A 17237-nucleotide genomic window follows, 5' to 3' on the forward strand; every position below is an offset into this window, starting at 1 on the left:
GGAAGAGGGCCTGTAGAAAAGTTTAAACTGTTTACCAACTAAGAGAAGATTCGTCTATTTAAATCTTGAATTGATGCAAAAAGTGATAGTTGGGACTTTTTGCAGACTGTTCCATTCCTCTTGACAGCTGTGACTTTCTCCTGCCATAAGTATATTTATATATAATGTAGGCAGGATAAACAAAATATCCATACCAAAGGATGGACATGAGATCTCAGGCACTTTGTAGATGGATTATAAAAACAGTTTGGTGTACAAAACCTACAACATTTTGCAGTGTACGTGAGTGAGTGGTTCTTTTATTTCTCTGTAGCTTAAAGGACTACAGAAAGTAAAGACCACAGACAAGTACTTATAATTTCTAGAAAATTGACATACTTGTAAGAATTTCTTACACTGTTAGAAAGATTCCTATCTGCTAGCCTTTAGCAATAAGCCTTACTGTATTTTTTGATTTTTGCTTTTCTGCGAAGAATGTATGTTAATAAATGGACAACATTGCATTTTCTTCTCATGTATGCAATATCTAAGTGCAAAGCAGCACTCTGTGGGTATGGTGCATTAACTGAATGGACAGAGAAATTCAAATAATGTTAATAGCATCTGCTTTAGAATTTACATATTTTAATTTCTCTTTATTGGCTATAACTCTGAGCCTACTGGAGCTGACTGTCCATAGAGCCTTTGGCTCTTAAATGCAAGTGAAAGCAGAAACTTTTTTTTTTTAAGTGGAATCTGTAAGTTAGGGAATCCTAGATAATTCTTGTAGTACCACCCAAATTAAAAGCAACTGTACAGTTGAGTTGACTACTCCAAGGAAAATGCTGCCTTAAAATAAATGAGCTCCTTGACTTTCGGGTTGGTTTTATAATTTTTCTGAGTCCCTCTCTCCAATTGTACATGCAAGAGCTCTGAAAACAACAGCCAGAGAGGATATTAATGAGAAACAAAATGGAAATGAAAGTTAAAATGTATTCCTCTGCTAAATATCAGCATGTAGAAAGAAATGCTAGGTTTCCTTACTTGAAAATGGGAATTAACTGTCTGTGGTAGATCCAGGTTAAGTTGCTGTAATCTTGCAGCTGTCAGCCCAAAGACTCTGCCAACAAGAAATTTAGTCATTTTTTCCTTCATCTCAGATTACTTTGTCCACTTAGAGCCACTCCAGTGGTATCCTTTTGTTTTTTTACTGAAGCGTTTCAAAGTCCTTTTAAAGGTGTAATCTAACTTTCAACAATAACAACATGAGCAAAAAATGCCTGGTCTATAATTATGTTTAAAAGATGATGTCAACTAAATCTTAGTTGACATAGGCTCATGTCTACTACATTTACTCTGGTGTCCACAATTTAATTCTTAAAGTTTTATTATCACATTCATTTACTTATACAGCAGTACATCTTGTTGCTGTGTTAGCCAGAAAAGAAAGTGAAACATACTGTGCATAAAGTAATCTCATAGACTTACAGTATTTCTACTTGTTAAATTTACTGAAATATGTACAGGCCTTATGTCCTAGTGAAGAAGCTAAAACTGCTTGCTTTCCCTAGTCCCTTAGTTTAAAATCAAAGCAAAAAAGCAATGTGTTCTGGTTCTGTTCAAAAAATTTGGTTTGTCATTTGTGAAGGAGCTATCATAACTCCTTTAACTGTTGCCACTGGTTACATCCAGAGGAGAAGAGTCTACACTGTGTTCAGACATGGATTGGCAAAACTCCCAGTGATTTCTGTTTATGCTAGAGTGGCAATGTTTATACAAGCATATTAAATGAAAACCTTACTCAAAAATACATTCTGCAATATAGTGATGCTATCAGAGAACAACATGTTATATGGATGAAACTCCTTCATTGGTTGAGCTCTCACTGTTTCTAGGGTTGCCATTTTAATAATTACTAGCCTTGTTATAGCTGGAAGAAGAGCTCAAAAGCAAACGCAATGAAAAATAAGGATTCACAAAATGCAGATGTAGTCTTTACTTTTCATGCTATATATTTTCCATTTCTCTCACATACTCTATATTTAATATTCCTTCACATTTATTTTCTTTTTGATACACAGAATTGTCCTTCATATATGGTTTTCCATTATGCTTGAATATATTATTTTCAGAGCAGATAGAAATGTGAAAGAAATGAAAAATTACACCTATGGATGTACAAGTCACTTGACATTTGACTGAGTTTTTTCTGGGTTTTGCATGGAATTTCCTGGAATTACATTTCATGCCCCTTTACCTCTTGTGCTGTCACAGAGCACCACTGGGAAAAGTCTGGTTCCATCTTCCTTACTCCCCTCCTCCAGATGTTTATATACATTGATAGGGTTCTCTGATCCTCCTCTTCTGGACGATCATCTCCCACCCATTTGTTGCATTCAAATTTCTCTTTTGTGCAAGGAAGGTAAGTACGTCTTACACGTAAGTCAAGAATGTATTATTAGTCTAGCTGAAAACTTAACAGTCTTACCAAAACATTATTATTAGTCTAGTTGCAGAGTTAAAATTAATATACACAGACTTTGGAGTATCCACCTCTTCCTTCTACTGCCCCCCAAGTCATGAGATTGATGGCTTTGACCTGGCAGTGGGCAATGATGTGGCAAGTCAGCAGCATCTCAAATTCTTTGCCAGAAATATGATGCTGATGATTTCTTCACCCACATATGAGCGCCCACTTCTAACTCCCACTGCTAAGACAATCTCCACACTGCTCTTTCTTCCTTGGTTCACAACTCCATGGTGCATCCAGTTTTCTTATCTATGGTATGTGTTACATACTGTTCTTTGTTCTCCTTGTTATCCCCAGCACTGTTTCTACTGCTCTCCCAGGGCTGCATTTCTTTGATCATGAGTAACTTGACCGCTGGTGAGTAACATTGGTGAGTTTATAGCCCTGGTGCCTCTGGTAGCCTCCTGTAAGTCCTGCTATTCCAGGTCCTGCTATAATCATGTATCTCTACTCACCTAGATTGTGATTTGTGCTACAGTCAGGGGCAGTTCATTCTACACATAATAACCTGTTGCTGTTACTAGCCATCTCCTACAAACCCCATGTATAACAGTAGGTGTTATGCCACACACCTCTACGAAGCTAAAGAGAAGCTAAAACAAATTTGGCAATAGTCATCAGCGTGTTAACTGCTGCTGCAAGCTGAATTGCAGCTCTAGGCAGGTCAAGACAAGCCCAAAGTCTGAGATATCCTGAGGCCTGTGTTGTTAGTTCAGCAACAAGCATGTGGTCAGGTACAAGCAATATTTACTGGGCTACAAGGACTCAAACACTTTCAGAAAATATTTTCTGAAACATATATAGCTGCAAAAGAGCAAAATATAAAGTGGTTTGCTAGTTTTCATACTTTCTGTGATCTTGTCTTAGAGTTGTGTTAGTAAGCCTAGTTCTCACTTAATAACAAGGTTTTTAATCCAGTGGGGGAAAGCCTTTCACTTCAGAAAGTGACACCACTTATTTGTTTGACTTTTGACTTTAGCAGAAATCCAGTTGAAATGTGGCCCTTATTTAAAATTGCAAAATACAATGTTTTAACATCTATTTCTGCAGCTCTGCTGCACCAACCTTCATTTTTCTCTGTACTGTTTGAATATCTTGAGTGATAATTCCTTGTGTCTAGACATGTTTTGTTCTTACCTTTTTAGTTTTCCTTCTGTGGTTTTGTAAATTATTTGTTTCTGTGGCTGCAGTAAGCACTGAAAATGCCTAGTGCAACAATATATAAATATACTATTTTTCTAGTTCTAAAAACTATAAAGCCTAGAAGTCCTTTGCAATTTATAGCGTTATGATCATGTTATGTTCTCTTTGGACTGTGTCTTACATTTTCCAAACAAGTAGAGAAGTTGGGAATTAAACAAAACTGGTTTAGATAATGAAGCAAGAAAACCCTCCCATAGCAAGGATTTCTTTAGTCCCTCAGGGTTTCTTTTTCAGGGCAGGTGAAGTTTCTTTGGAACCTGAAGATGTGAGATCTTGCTAAATGAGAGAAGTGAACACTGACCTGTAATAACAGAATGTGTTGTGGTGTGCAGTTTAATTGCTACAATGAAGTGAACATAAATAAACTACACCCACTGAAGTGGACTAAGTCATGTGGACTATTTCATAAGGAAAATCAGTACATAATTCTGTCTATAAGATTGTGCTATAGGACCAACATTTTGGAAACATTTAAAATACAAAGGAGTGTTAACTTCTAAATGGACCCATGAACTTTTGAACTTATCATTGATCTTTATTAAATAAATAGTGTACATAATAAACCCAATGATAAACAATATCTCTTCTTATGCCTTTAAAAGGCTTAGCATAAGATATAAAATTAGCTAATGGTAAAGTTATGAGTTAGGCACTGGGATTCTGGCTGTGCCCAAATAAATGAGAAATTGGTTAGGATTTTTTTTAAACTATTTTTATTTTGGGGGTGTGTGTGTGTGTGTGCGCAGAGTGACCAAATGACTATCACATCTGTCACTGGTCATCTCTCCTTAATTTTCTCTAAAGCGTTCTGTCTCATGAAGCATACAATTTAAAATGCTACTCTGAAGAAACCAGATATATTTTAAATGTTAGGTACTATCACAGAAGCTTTGGCTATAACAATCACTCTGGTCTGGGTTTTTTGACCATTATGTTAGCTATTTAACATAACCTCTGGATTTGGTTTTCTAACCTTGTTTTCCCCACATAATTGAAATCACAGAATACCCATAATAAATAGCATTTTAAAGATTCAGAGGGCTCTGCTTTTATGCTTCCTGCCATGAAGCCCCGTTGTTAAAATATGGTTTGTTTCAAGTAATGTTTTTTCATTCACTCTTTATTTTGAAGAGACAAATTAATCACTGAGCAAAACTATGAGCAGAGGCAATATTGTGTATACAGCTAGCGCTTTCTAATCTCTTTTCTGTACCTCAAACCTTGTTGTCTTTAGTATCCTAGATCACGTTTGTTTTCCTTTAATTACTTCATAGGTTATAACTCTTTTTCATTTGTCCCTGCTTAGATTTTCTTATTTTTCATTTCCTTTTTATGAAAAGGGACTTTTTCCTAACTTTTGATATAGGAGAAAGATTTTCTCCTTTTATCTGTCCCTTCATCGTACTGAAAAGGCAGGGCTATTTTTCTCTTGCTGTATCAGAATAAAAGTTAATTTCTCTTGCTTTCTGCTATTTCTGGTGATAACTGTTTTATTCTGCAGACTTGTAAGCAATATTTTGAGAAGGAAGTATTTTACGCAAATGAAGCATTTCTCTGGAAGAGTCAATACACTTCTCTGACAGCCATATCTCTACGTACTTTTGCAACACCCCCAAAAACAATAAAAAAGGCTAGTTTTACTCCATGTCAGATATCAGAGGAATTTTCTATGAACATTATTTTCTCCTCTGGGTTTCAGACACTGTGTGATCTTCTGTTTATATAGCAGCAGTGAATCTGCAGTGTAAAGATGTAGAGAATAAATGTATTTATTTATACAGAATGAATAAAGAGCTGTGTGGGAATTGGTTGCCTGGGAGTAGGAAAGAGAACACAGTTACTAATGGGAAGGTGTAAGGAATATCTTACTTATATATGCAATGCCCTATAATATATGGCAAAACTCAATCAATAACTTTAAAGTGCTTATGTTACAATGGAGTTCATCTAGTGTTTACAGGTAGCAAATTATTATTTTACATGTGGGAGGATAATGTTTTTGATCTTTCTTCTTAAGACAGAAACATTACAGGGAACAGACAATCTCTTGTCCTCCCTTTTGCATCCAAATACAAAAAAAAAATCAAAGATAACATTTTGCAGAGGCAGTCGATTTCAAGGCTGAATACGTGTTATACTATGCACCATTTATCGTGGTATACAGAAATGATCATTGAGGAAGACATTGAGATTAGACAATGATTAACATATTTTAATTTTGGTATAGGAGTGCATGAAACCTTACAGCCCTAAAGGCTTGCTAAAATATATAAAATGTATGGTGTGTAATCAGATGCTTTTGGACTTCTTTCCCATTCTTAAATGTTTCAGAGCAAGGAGATGCATTGTATTCTGTATAAAGAAAATCTAAAGTGATGCTAGAAGGCAGAGCAACATCCAGCAAGTTGCTTCTACCCCACATATGGGGCTGCTTCTGTGCATTTAAACCAGTCTGTGTGGCTGTTTCCTCTCTCATAGGGTTGTGGTCACACAGACCAACTAAATAGGTTCTGCTGAAAAGAGGTCCAGATATCAAGGGAATGGTCATATGGGGTTATTTGACCTTTGCACTGTTCAGGTGACTCAATTCTACAATGTAGGTTCATGTTACACTGGATCCTTTAGAGAAGTAGCATTTTGGTTTTAGGTCAAGATTAGGATCTAGGGAAAGCATTCCCATTTTATATTAATCCCAAAACTTTTAACGACTGCTTTTAGACTGCTGCTCTGTTAACCTCATATTACTATGAAAGTACAAATGCTTGCAACAGTTTACTCCATAGCAACTACCTTGATGTATGATCATTTATATTTAACATTGCAAGGAGGCATTTCTGGGTTTTCTCTTTTGAACACTTTGTGTTTCCTAGGGTGTTATTCAGATTACCTTGACATTTGCTGCATTTTGATATAGGGTTTGTGACTGAAGACTGTTATTAACTGACTAAGGAGTTATTGAGGTATGTAATGGTTGTCTTCTCTGTCCTCCTCAGGAGCAAAGTACAAACATACCTTTCTTTATTTAAGATTTGCATACTGTATTTCAATTCTAACACCTGTGGCTGGGACTGTAGGCCTATTCTGATTCTGAATAGCCTTCACCGCAGCGTACTAGCTGAGCTAGCACATACTACTGCTGCTGGTTAGAGGAAGCAATGACAGACACAGACTAGGAGTTATCTGAAAAGAGATTTCTATGAAGTAATGCTTCTGTGACCTGCATGAATCAAAGTAATATGCCGTGAATCTCACCTGTTGCCGAGGCGATGGAGGGTTAAACGGTAACTTGATAGGGTGCCTTTTTGTTATTGTTTTGGGCAGATTTAATTTTTTAAAAAGCAATTTCAGAAGGTAGTTAACAATTTTGCAAAAGAGACTTCATGAACAAAGTAGTATGGGTATCAAATGGCTCATGAGGAGAAAAGGATGGTGGAGAGAGAAGATCTTTAGAAGAGAAATAAATGCTGATGAACGTTCTTTTGTGGGACAGCTACCTCAGGTCAGGAAAATTGGAGGAGTGTCTGGAGAGTGAGGGGGAGGATAGTGGGGTATATGAAATTAGGTCTGAGCAGGAGCGTCCAGATGAGCCAGAAAAGTTTAAACATTGAACATCAAGTTCAATTCTCTTTATTTAACTATATACAGTGAAAGACCTTAACCTGTGGCTTTGTAGTGCACATTCTGTATACTCCGTGAATTTTCACACAGAATCACACTGACCCTGGAATCGCTGAGAGACACAGTGAATGCATAGGATGAAACAGCAATAAGTCAAAACGTAGTCAAGGCTTAGCCATTCATGATCCAAGAAGAAATGTAGAACTCACTAAACATTATCTATCTAAAAGAAGTCTGTATCCAATCCAGAACAGGATGCCTCTGGGTTTGCCTAGTCATAACAAGCGAGTTTTTGCTTTCCTTATAAACTCTGCCATATCAATGCCTTCACTGATCATCATTTGAGGTGACAAGCATCAGTGTTACTTCAGGTCACTGTAGTTTAGATTTTGTGGATCTTTGAAAATCTGAGTCTCAACTCAGGAAACAATGTTTGACGTATGCTCATCCCTAATGAAATCAAAACTGAGTTGACCTGATACGGACTGACTCTGAATCAGAAGCATAAACGTTTGGAGGAAGACATAATTATTGTCAAAAAATGGACAGGAAATCCCACTTCTAATCCTATTTGTACACATTTTTATAGAGTTTAACTGAATGAAACAGCAAATATATTGATGTGGACTTGAAAGCTAATTAATGGGTCAGTGATTGTTCTATTATATAGCTAGTTCATCAAATTACTAAGACACTAAGACCAGCATTTCACAACTGTAAATTGTTTAAATTATTCCTTGGTTTTCAAAGACACAGGATACACATTAGCATCAATTCCAAAGCATCTGTTTATGAACATTAGAATGTAGCTCATCTATATTAGAAGTAAGACTGTCATTAAATAGGTAAAATACTGATGTATTTTCGTTCTCTAATAACCAATTTAAATATCTAATCCCTAAACACAGATAGTAAAAGTAAGAAGGGAAGTCTTATTTGTAACATGGAAGATGAAACAGTAAATCCGTGCTTTCTGAATGAAAGAAAAAAGCTTTTTAATTGTCAGATATTAAAAAACCTATTGTACTTTTGTACTTAGCTTTTATGTTGTGTGTCCTGGTACTTAATTTACTGTCTTTTTTACACAGGTGGGAGATTAATAAAATTGATATATACAAAAGCATATAGGAAATTCAATTGCAATAAACTATGATTTCTTAAAAATACAGTAAAACCACCCCAGATGTTATATTTTGTCTATCTTTTAATAATAAGGAAAATTTCAGTGCAAAAATTTTAAAAGTTGAATTACCATTATTCATACTGTGCGAATAAATAAAATTGGTTTATTTTCTTTCTCAAAAGATAGTACCCCTGAAAAATCGGACTAATTTTCTGACGTACCAAATCTAAATAAAGATGAGCGGAAAAGTTTAGACAACCAGCTTCAAAGGTACTGACTTTTCAGGTTTGATAGAAACTTTGCAGTATACGGTGGGTTCATATAGATGTAAGTTCTTCTGAACTCCTTCCAATTGCAGATGAATTCATAATGCTACCAGTAACCGTACACTGAGCTATCATGTGCAAATGTAACCAGGGTATGCTAAGGCAGACTGTATACTGTGTTTGTAGTGAGAAATGGTAGGACAATTATCTTCATAAGTACTATATCTCTCCAGCTTTCAATTTGTTAATGCTTTCAATTTGGTTTTGAATTTTTTGTGAAGTTTACTTGGAAAGCTTCCTTCTTACCCTTTTCTTGTTCTATATGTTAAGTTCTATTTAAATATTGCATCCTTGGAGACTATAGATTATTGGACGGATGGTGACACCATTTCCTTTCTGCTGGCCTGCATACATGGGTACTTCACTAGGACCCTGAATTCTTGCAAGGTTGAGCTGCAGTATGCCTTCATTGCAGTGGCTCACTGTAACATTCACAACAATGTGCAAAGTATGTGCATTTATCACCTGAATAGTTTTGTCAGAGCAGATACTAGAATAGGTATTACCATGGGAAAAATCCTATCCCGATCTTGGCCACTCAGTAGAGAGAGAGGTGCACAACATAAAATTTGAACAGGAAAGGTGACTCACAGGAGACAGTTGCAGAAACATTTAAGCCCTTAGAGGTTCTGCTTAGGCTGGAGTGAGGAGCATAAACCTTTTCCAAAGAGATGAGCTATGGAGAAATAGCGACTAGTTCTAGGGAGGTTATTGTCAGCTTAATTGTACAGCATACTTGAATGTGTGTCTTTATAGGTTGGGTTTTTTTCCTCCAGTCTGCTTAATGCTTATGTAAACAGAGATGATGTGAGATTTGAACCATCACCTATACAAAGCTAAGGTGTTTCCATTAACTAATCAAGACTGTTGGTTTGTTTGGTTGTGTTTTGTTTTGTGGTTGTTTTTTGGTTGTTTTTTTTAATGATTTATGTTTGGGGTAGTGTTTAATTTCCTGAAGTCACCTCTTGGGGTAAGTGGGGGTGGGGAGGGGAGACTAGATTGTGTTCAGATGTCTCTGACTCAGATACACTATGATACAGAAATATTTGTATTTGCCATAAGGAATCTGAAAATTCAATGTTTTTCAAAGTGCTTACTTGGAATATCTCCTCCTGAATAGTTCCATTTATTTACTTTGATCTTCATGTTCATAGAGAATTGTTCAGGAAAAAGGCAAGGTGTTATGATTGTGTCCTTGATGCTTTTCAAGGGTTCTGATAAATAGAACAAACTGGAATCAAACAGTTTCAAAAAATCAACAAAAACATCTGTTTCAAAATTGAACTTTACAAAAAACATAAATGCTGTTAAGAATTCTTTATTTTCCATTCAGGAACATACTTTTTTGTTTTATATCTTTATTAGTTTTGACAAAATTAAAAGCAATGCAGACCATCAAATACCTTAAGCACAAGTATTTATTTTTATCGTTCGACTGGAGTGGCTTTTTGTGGCTCAGGTTTCTCACGTAGAAGTCAGAACTTAATTTAAAAAAAAAAAAAAAAAGATCAGGGTGATTTTAAGGTTGTGCTTCTCTCTAGTACAAGGAATCGAGTTCCTATATTGAGGACTGTGGTAGTGACAACAGGTTTGAGAGAACTGTAGCTTTTTTGTTTGTTTGGGGATTGTTGGTTGTTTATAATTGGGTAAAGAAAAAATATACTAAGACAAGTAAAAGCATTTGCTGTTAGTAATGGTGTACAGCACTGCAACACGCTTGCTTTCCAGAGAGCAATATCAGGAGGAGTATAGTGCACATTTTCACTTTTTGTAAATGTGGCCACTTGTGTGACAATTCTGTTGATTCCCTTTGTACTAGTGTTCAACTATATTGCTGTTTCCAGTGGATTATATACTCAAACTTAAAATATTTCATAGGGTGCCATTGCTGCAGGCAGAACTACTTTTTATAGTTGGATACTACTGTAGAAGTTCAAAAACAGGATACAAAGACTTCAGTATTTTAATTGATGCGTCAATCCACTTTACAGATATGTACTGTACAGATGTTTGGTTTCCAGAGTATTATTTCCACTTTCTTTTGCCAATCAGTGGGCTGATCAAGAAAATCAACTGCTCACTGTTTCACAAGTGAGTCATTTATGTCTTTCTCAAAGATACTCTTTGCAGCTTTTGGCTCTCAACAGTGAGTCACACTCTGTTTTTCAAAGACTTAGTTTTTATCTCTCAATTCTTTCCACAAAATTCTCTACTGTATTTCAAAAGACCATTAAACAGAGTTCATACTTTCTTAAAATACTGTTATACTCCTGGGATCACAGTATATTAATAATTTTGTGTTATCAGATGTACAGAGAGGACTTTTTTCTGCTAATTGAAATGGGTAACTTTTTCTAGCAAAGAAAGTCTATAAAAAAGGGAAGAGGTATTGTTTTACTAAAGATTGACAATTAAATTATCTTAAATAGTGTATTTGAGCTTTAAAATTCAATCACTATAAAATATTCTAATGTATTATGCTTCTATGGCTAAACTTGTTACTTCCTTAACCGGAGATGTTTAATTTCAAAGCAATCAGAGTATGTGTTCTGGATTGCAACCAGGTCTCTTTCAGGCTTTACAAATACACAGACTTAACCACAAGATCTTGTGTGCCAAGGACTGTTGGTTTTAAATTTAGACAAGGAAGAATGCATCATATTAGTCCTTCAAATCTGAAAAATTATGAGCTCATGTTTATTCTAGCTTCAGTATTGAAAAGAGGTGCTAGTTTTGCCTTAAAGACAGACAAAACAGATCTAGATCTCTAATTGCAGCTGCTATCCATTTCTTTCTGGTGACTTTACCTTAACAGATAGTTAAACTCAAAATGCTGAGGAAATATAGCTGTGTAAAAAGTGCTAATTTACAAAACATTTTATCACAGAACAGTTACATTTTGGTAACACAAAAGTGTCACGGTGCTCTGTATTTTTAATGTGACATAATGTCAACATCTGTTGATTTGCAGACGAAAACTTTTCTCCTGGTGTTTCAGGTGTACAAAGTTAATATACCATAAGTCTGAATAGGGTAGATCACATTATGATGAGGTAGTGTAGAAATAGAGAATTCTTTTAAACAGAAGCTCTATAATAAGCAATAGGTTGCAGAAATGGATCTATTTTCTACACAGTAGGTTGCAGGAATGGAGCTGGTTTTCTACATAGTAAATGTATCCCAAAAAGCAATTTTCTTACTTCCTAGAACTGTTGCTAAACAATGAATACAAAATATTTTTTTACCTAGAATGCAAACATGTTAAAAATGTATTGAAATCCACAGAAATATCAAACCACCCTTTGGTGTCCATTATTGCTCTATAATGATATTTTGTCCTAACCAGACAATGTTAGACACGAAATACTTGAGACACTTGATGCTCTGTTTGCACTGTAGATGGAAATTCAACCAATTAAATAATCTGCCAATCAGCCTCTGGAATGAAATGCATGGGTGCCATATTGCTCAATACAGACTCATACAATATTCCTCTACTCAGATAGGACACCACCATGGCACAGGACTCCTTTATGGTTTGATTCTGGTGAGATGAAGGCAGGAAGAACATAGATGTAGTGGATAAGTCACTATAATTTTGTTATTGCCCTGAAACATCGTGATCAAAGGGGCAGGTGCAATAATTTTCTTTCTAGTGCTCTTTAATTTCATTCAGATTTGAGATTACACTTTTTTAAAGATTAGCTTTTAAGATATCATTTAAAAAAAAACCTAACTGACAGTGCTTAGTTTCAGAGCAATATTCCTGAAGCAGTCTTGAGATGCTTCTAGTTGCTGTGGGCAATCTTACCTTTATTGTTGGAAGCTCACTGAATAGTTAATATTGCAGTCATTACATAACTTTCCCTGAAATGTGTGTTTGCAATATCTTGCAAGTGAATAAAGCTCATTAGAACACAAAAAGCCTTTATTGGAAGATTCCTTCTCCTTTTCTTGTAAATAAGTGAGATGCAGTGTCTTGGAACAATTTCTTCGTAAAGAATGTTGAGAGCTGTGAGAGTTTCTAGTGTATTATAGGTCTGCAGCAGCACGCTTGTCCTTTAAGACTTTGCCTATGTTGTTTTGTTTTGGGTTTTTTTGTCTTTCACTTTTTTATCTGAGAACATGTTGATTTTTTTATTTAATATAAGCCCTAAAAGTTGGAGATATACTGTATTTTCATGCACATAGCCTGTGGGTTGTCTGAGGAAATAAGCAAGCACACTGGCTAACTCAGCAGACTGTGGTTAATACAAGGTGAAGTTTAGCCCTGAATCCATTTTCCCCCAATTGCTTACCAGGTCGTTTAGCTCTGCGTTCTTTGCCTTACTCCCAGAACCAGGGTGTCATTCCCAAACCCTGTAGTTTCCTTTATAGACAGCTACATTTGCACATAAAAGAAAATGAATTTTTGATATGTTGTTATTGTATGAAAATACCACATGGAAATGTTTATACAAGATAGAAAGACCATCCTCTTAATAATTGTTATAAAATTAACACACAATGCTAAATTAATATAACGCCGATTAAGATTTGCTGTTTAAATTTTGCGTAATATTTTTGCAAACTACAGTGAAGTCTTTTCATTGTTTGTTAACTTACCTGGTTAAGATTGAAAAACCACTTCCTATCATGTTCCCTAGAAGTTGATCCAAGTTCTCAAACAAAAGAATGTTCTGTTATTTGGAGTAAAAAAAAGTACAGTAGGAGATAATACAGACTAAATGACAACACTATATAAAAAATATGTAACTTTTTGGATTACAGAGAGGGTTAAGACTAAATGATAAAAGCCAAATGAGTAATTCCTGTATGTAGTCATTAAGCACTATGAGCAAGAATGGGTTATGGAATCAAATGTGTTGTCAGGTCTTTCAGTATCCCAGCCAGCCCCATGTTCAGAAGCAAGTCTATAGAACAGTTATCCATCACCTGGGTGTAGACAGAGATAAAAAGAAATGTGTTATTCCTCATCTCTGTATGTTTCAGATTATCTGTAATGCTTTAGCTAAAGTCCCAAAGACACAGTCAGTTGGAGGTATTACTAGATGGGAAAAATAGTAACTACTGCCTCAACACCAGATCTACAAAGCATGCTAACAGAACTAAGATAATCGCTTTCTCTCTGTTTTCAGTCCAGCTCTGAAAATAAATACAGCCTTGGGCAAATCACCTTATTTTCTTTTTAAGTCTTCCACCCTCTTAACTGCCCTGTGATACAGAGTCTTGCTCTCTGTTAGAACAAAAACTGCACTGATGACTAATACATTTGCGTATTTAGTGTGTTAAATAGCCATTTTTCAAGTCTGTTGCATTCATAACAAGGAAGTTATTTGAAAACATAATGCTGGTGATCTATTACACTAGTTCTCCTTAGGATGATGGTATTCATGCCATGCTGGCAGCTTAATGTTAATTCTCTACCGCTAAACAATGTGAAACATGGTCAAACAAACATTTGTTTGCCTGAGCTTCATCTTCAGGATACCTTGCACGTTTGAGGGGTCTGGGTTTTTTTGTTTGTATTTTTACAGCAGTCAACAAATCCAGCCCATGGACCGATATAATTTGCTTAATTACAGTAGTTACTAAAGAATATAACGAGTAAACTAATTTAGTGATCTCATTTGCTGATCTTCTGACAAGAGTGCTAAGGGTGTCATCTCCCTCATTGCTTTCATATGGGTTAGATACTATTCTCTACTTGTACTCATTTTATCTTCGAATGAGATATTATGCAACCACTCATACTGTGCTGTATAGAAAAAAATATTCCCCTTATTCTGCTTTTGTTAATAGAGATCTCTGAATGCATTGAATTTGGGGATAATATATTGCTTATAATATCAGAAAGATGATGAACAACAAGAGACAAGTCCCTCTCAGACCTCTGAGATGTATGCCTTTCATGAGTAACTTCAGTTTGAAACTGAGAACATCTTTACAGTCCCTTAAAACAAAGTGCTGGGAACAACAAAATGTGCTTTTAAAGAAATAAATGTAATAGTTTGCCTTGAGTTCTCTGTTAAATAAGATATTTTAATCAAAACCTATCTTTAAGTAATGTTATTCAGATAAGATTTAAAATATCAGATAAGTGAGATATCTTGCAAGACTGACTTATTGTTCTTTTTAATTTTTAGCTGGGGGAAGGAAAGAAGGAATGGGATGTCAGTTCTCTCTTCTGTCTCATCAGCTAAGTGAGAGCTGTGAAAATCTCTGGTGTTCAAGTTGAATTTTAACTTCAATCATCTTAACAAGGAAAAGAACTTTTGTTGAGAGTAGCACACTTGTTCTGATGACAATTTCTCAAAGGGGTAAGCAATGTTAAACAAATTTAACTGTTTTAACTACAATGGTTTTGTTCCCACAGTGATGGTTTTGGAAGTGTATACAGTTTTCAAAATACTAGCTGCAGTATTTCTCTTCTGTCATTTTTTGGCTGTAAATGCAGTCATGAATCACAATTATTTATATATATATATTTATATATATATATATAAAACCCGTACTATTGTATAGTATTGGATGTTGAGTTTTCCTTAGCTTAGCTTTCTACCTTATGTTTAAAATTATGTCTCTGTTCCCACTCCCCCCACCTTTTTTTAATTGCATGCACAGTAGTCAAGAAAATCCAATAGAGGAGAAATTCTTTCAAATAAGACATCACATAATAACTTGCAGTCTTCGAGCGAGAAGCAGAAAAAAGCAGATTCTCAGGTCTGTTTTCCTGGTTTAAAACTGAGCTTCTTGTCCTCACTTTCTTGTGTTTCTCCATTTTAAGTAAGTTTATTTGCACAAAATATTTAAACAGATGTCAACCCAAAAGAAAATAAATCCAAAAGTGGAGCATGATTCCTGAGACATCCAAACCCTGAAAAATACCTATTTATTTTCCCCAGATGAAGTTTACATCCTAAAATGGATGCATTAAACTTCATTAACCTTTATTTTCATAGTACACTAAACAGTAGTTGTGTCTCTTACACTATGAATCTGCCTGGCTGGATCAATACATACACTTGCTCTCTTGGTCATTGACCATGATTGGAGGCATTTAGATACACATAAAACAAACCCTAGTACAGCCAAATCCAGGTCAAGAAGTATGGTTACTTTGTTCTTAATGAGTACATCTGATAAGAAATGTAGAGGTGGGGGTTTTTTTTGTGGTTTTTAAAATTCACTTTAAGACAACTGTAAGTAGAATTTCTTAGTATTTGTGGATAATACTTTTTTTTTTTCCATTGATGTGGCAATTTTACTTTGCATAATACTAATAGCTTGAGAGTATGTGAAGGACCAGGTAAGGATTTTTTTTTTTCGATAGGGAAACCATGATGAAAAATTCAAGAAAGCTTTACCTTATGTATCTATCATTTTTCAACCTCCCATGACTGTTGTATTTAGCAACCAATATACTTCTGGCTAAATAGGAATGCAAGCTTTTATTACAAAACTCTGCTGCCTGTTTCAGACCTAAAGGCTGCCAGTGGACATATTTAGTCAATCTACAAAACTACTTTGGTAACATTTATAGGGATTTTAAAATTCAATACTTGAAAATCATGCAAATACTCCCCTTTACATTACACATAGTGATCAGATAGCACTACGAAATCTGAGATTTGAATTTTTTCTTTGACTATAGGCCCTAGTTAAACTCGGATCTGCAAAGCTCCCTTTCACTTCCCACCTTTTATGTTAAGACATATACATGCAGAAGCCCAGAGAAAAATTACATCTTGACTTAAAAGGGGGGTGGAGTTAAAGTTACTAGAATGGAAACATACTCTGAGTGTTTTCATTGTTGAATCCCATTAAGTGCTGCATTATCGTATCGTTTTATCTCACGTGCACATGTCAGGTTTCAGCCGGGGAAAGGAGAATAATGTCACTGTAAATGGGGCTTTACAGGGGAACCATGACCAAACAGCAGAAAGCTGCTCCTGTCCTTTGCACATTCTATAGTGGGGCTGATCTGCTTTTATATGTAAATTAAGGGTACTGAGGGAGAAATGTGCTGCAGTTTTATGAGAAATAACAGTGAATTAACTCACGATTGAGGGCTGGTGCTAGGAGTTCTTTGAATTGCCCGCTTTGAAAGAGTGTATGCATGAAGGGCAGAATAACCTTGCTAAAGCTAAACCGTGGTTGTACAGAACAACTGTACAACTAGAGAGGGGAAGAATTTATGCTGATCTTTGGCAAACCACATGTGAAACAAGTCTCCCTAGAGAGCAGTACCATTTCATATTAGCAGCTGGCAGGGAGTGAGGTAGCATGAGTAACATGCCCCCTGGCCAACCCCAACCCCCTCCCCACAATATGTTGGAAAGGAAAGAAAGAAAAAGTAAGTAGACTACAATATTTGGCTGTAGCCAGGAGTTGGAGGAGAGATCATGGCCTGGTTAATCTAGCCAAAGGAAACACAGAGAAAAAGTGCTTTATTTCT

Source organism: Falco cherrug, chromosome 1 (genome assembly GCF_023634085.1).
Source record: "Falco cherrug isolate bFalChe1 chromosome 1, bFalChe1.pri, whole genome shotgun sequence".
In the NCBI taxonomy this organism is placed as follows: Eukaryota; Metazoa; Chordata; class Aves; order Falconiformes; family Falconidae; genus Falco; species Falco cherrug.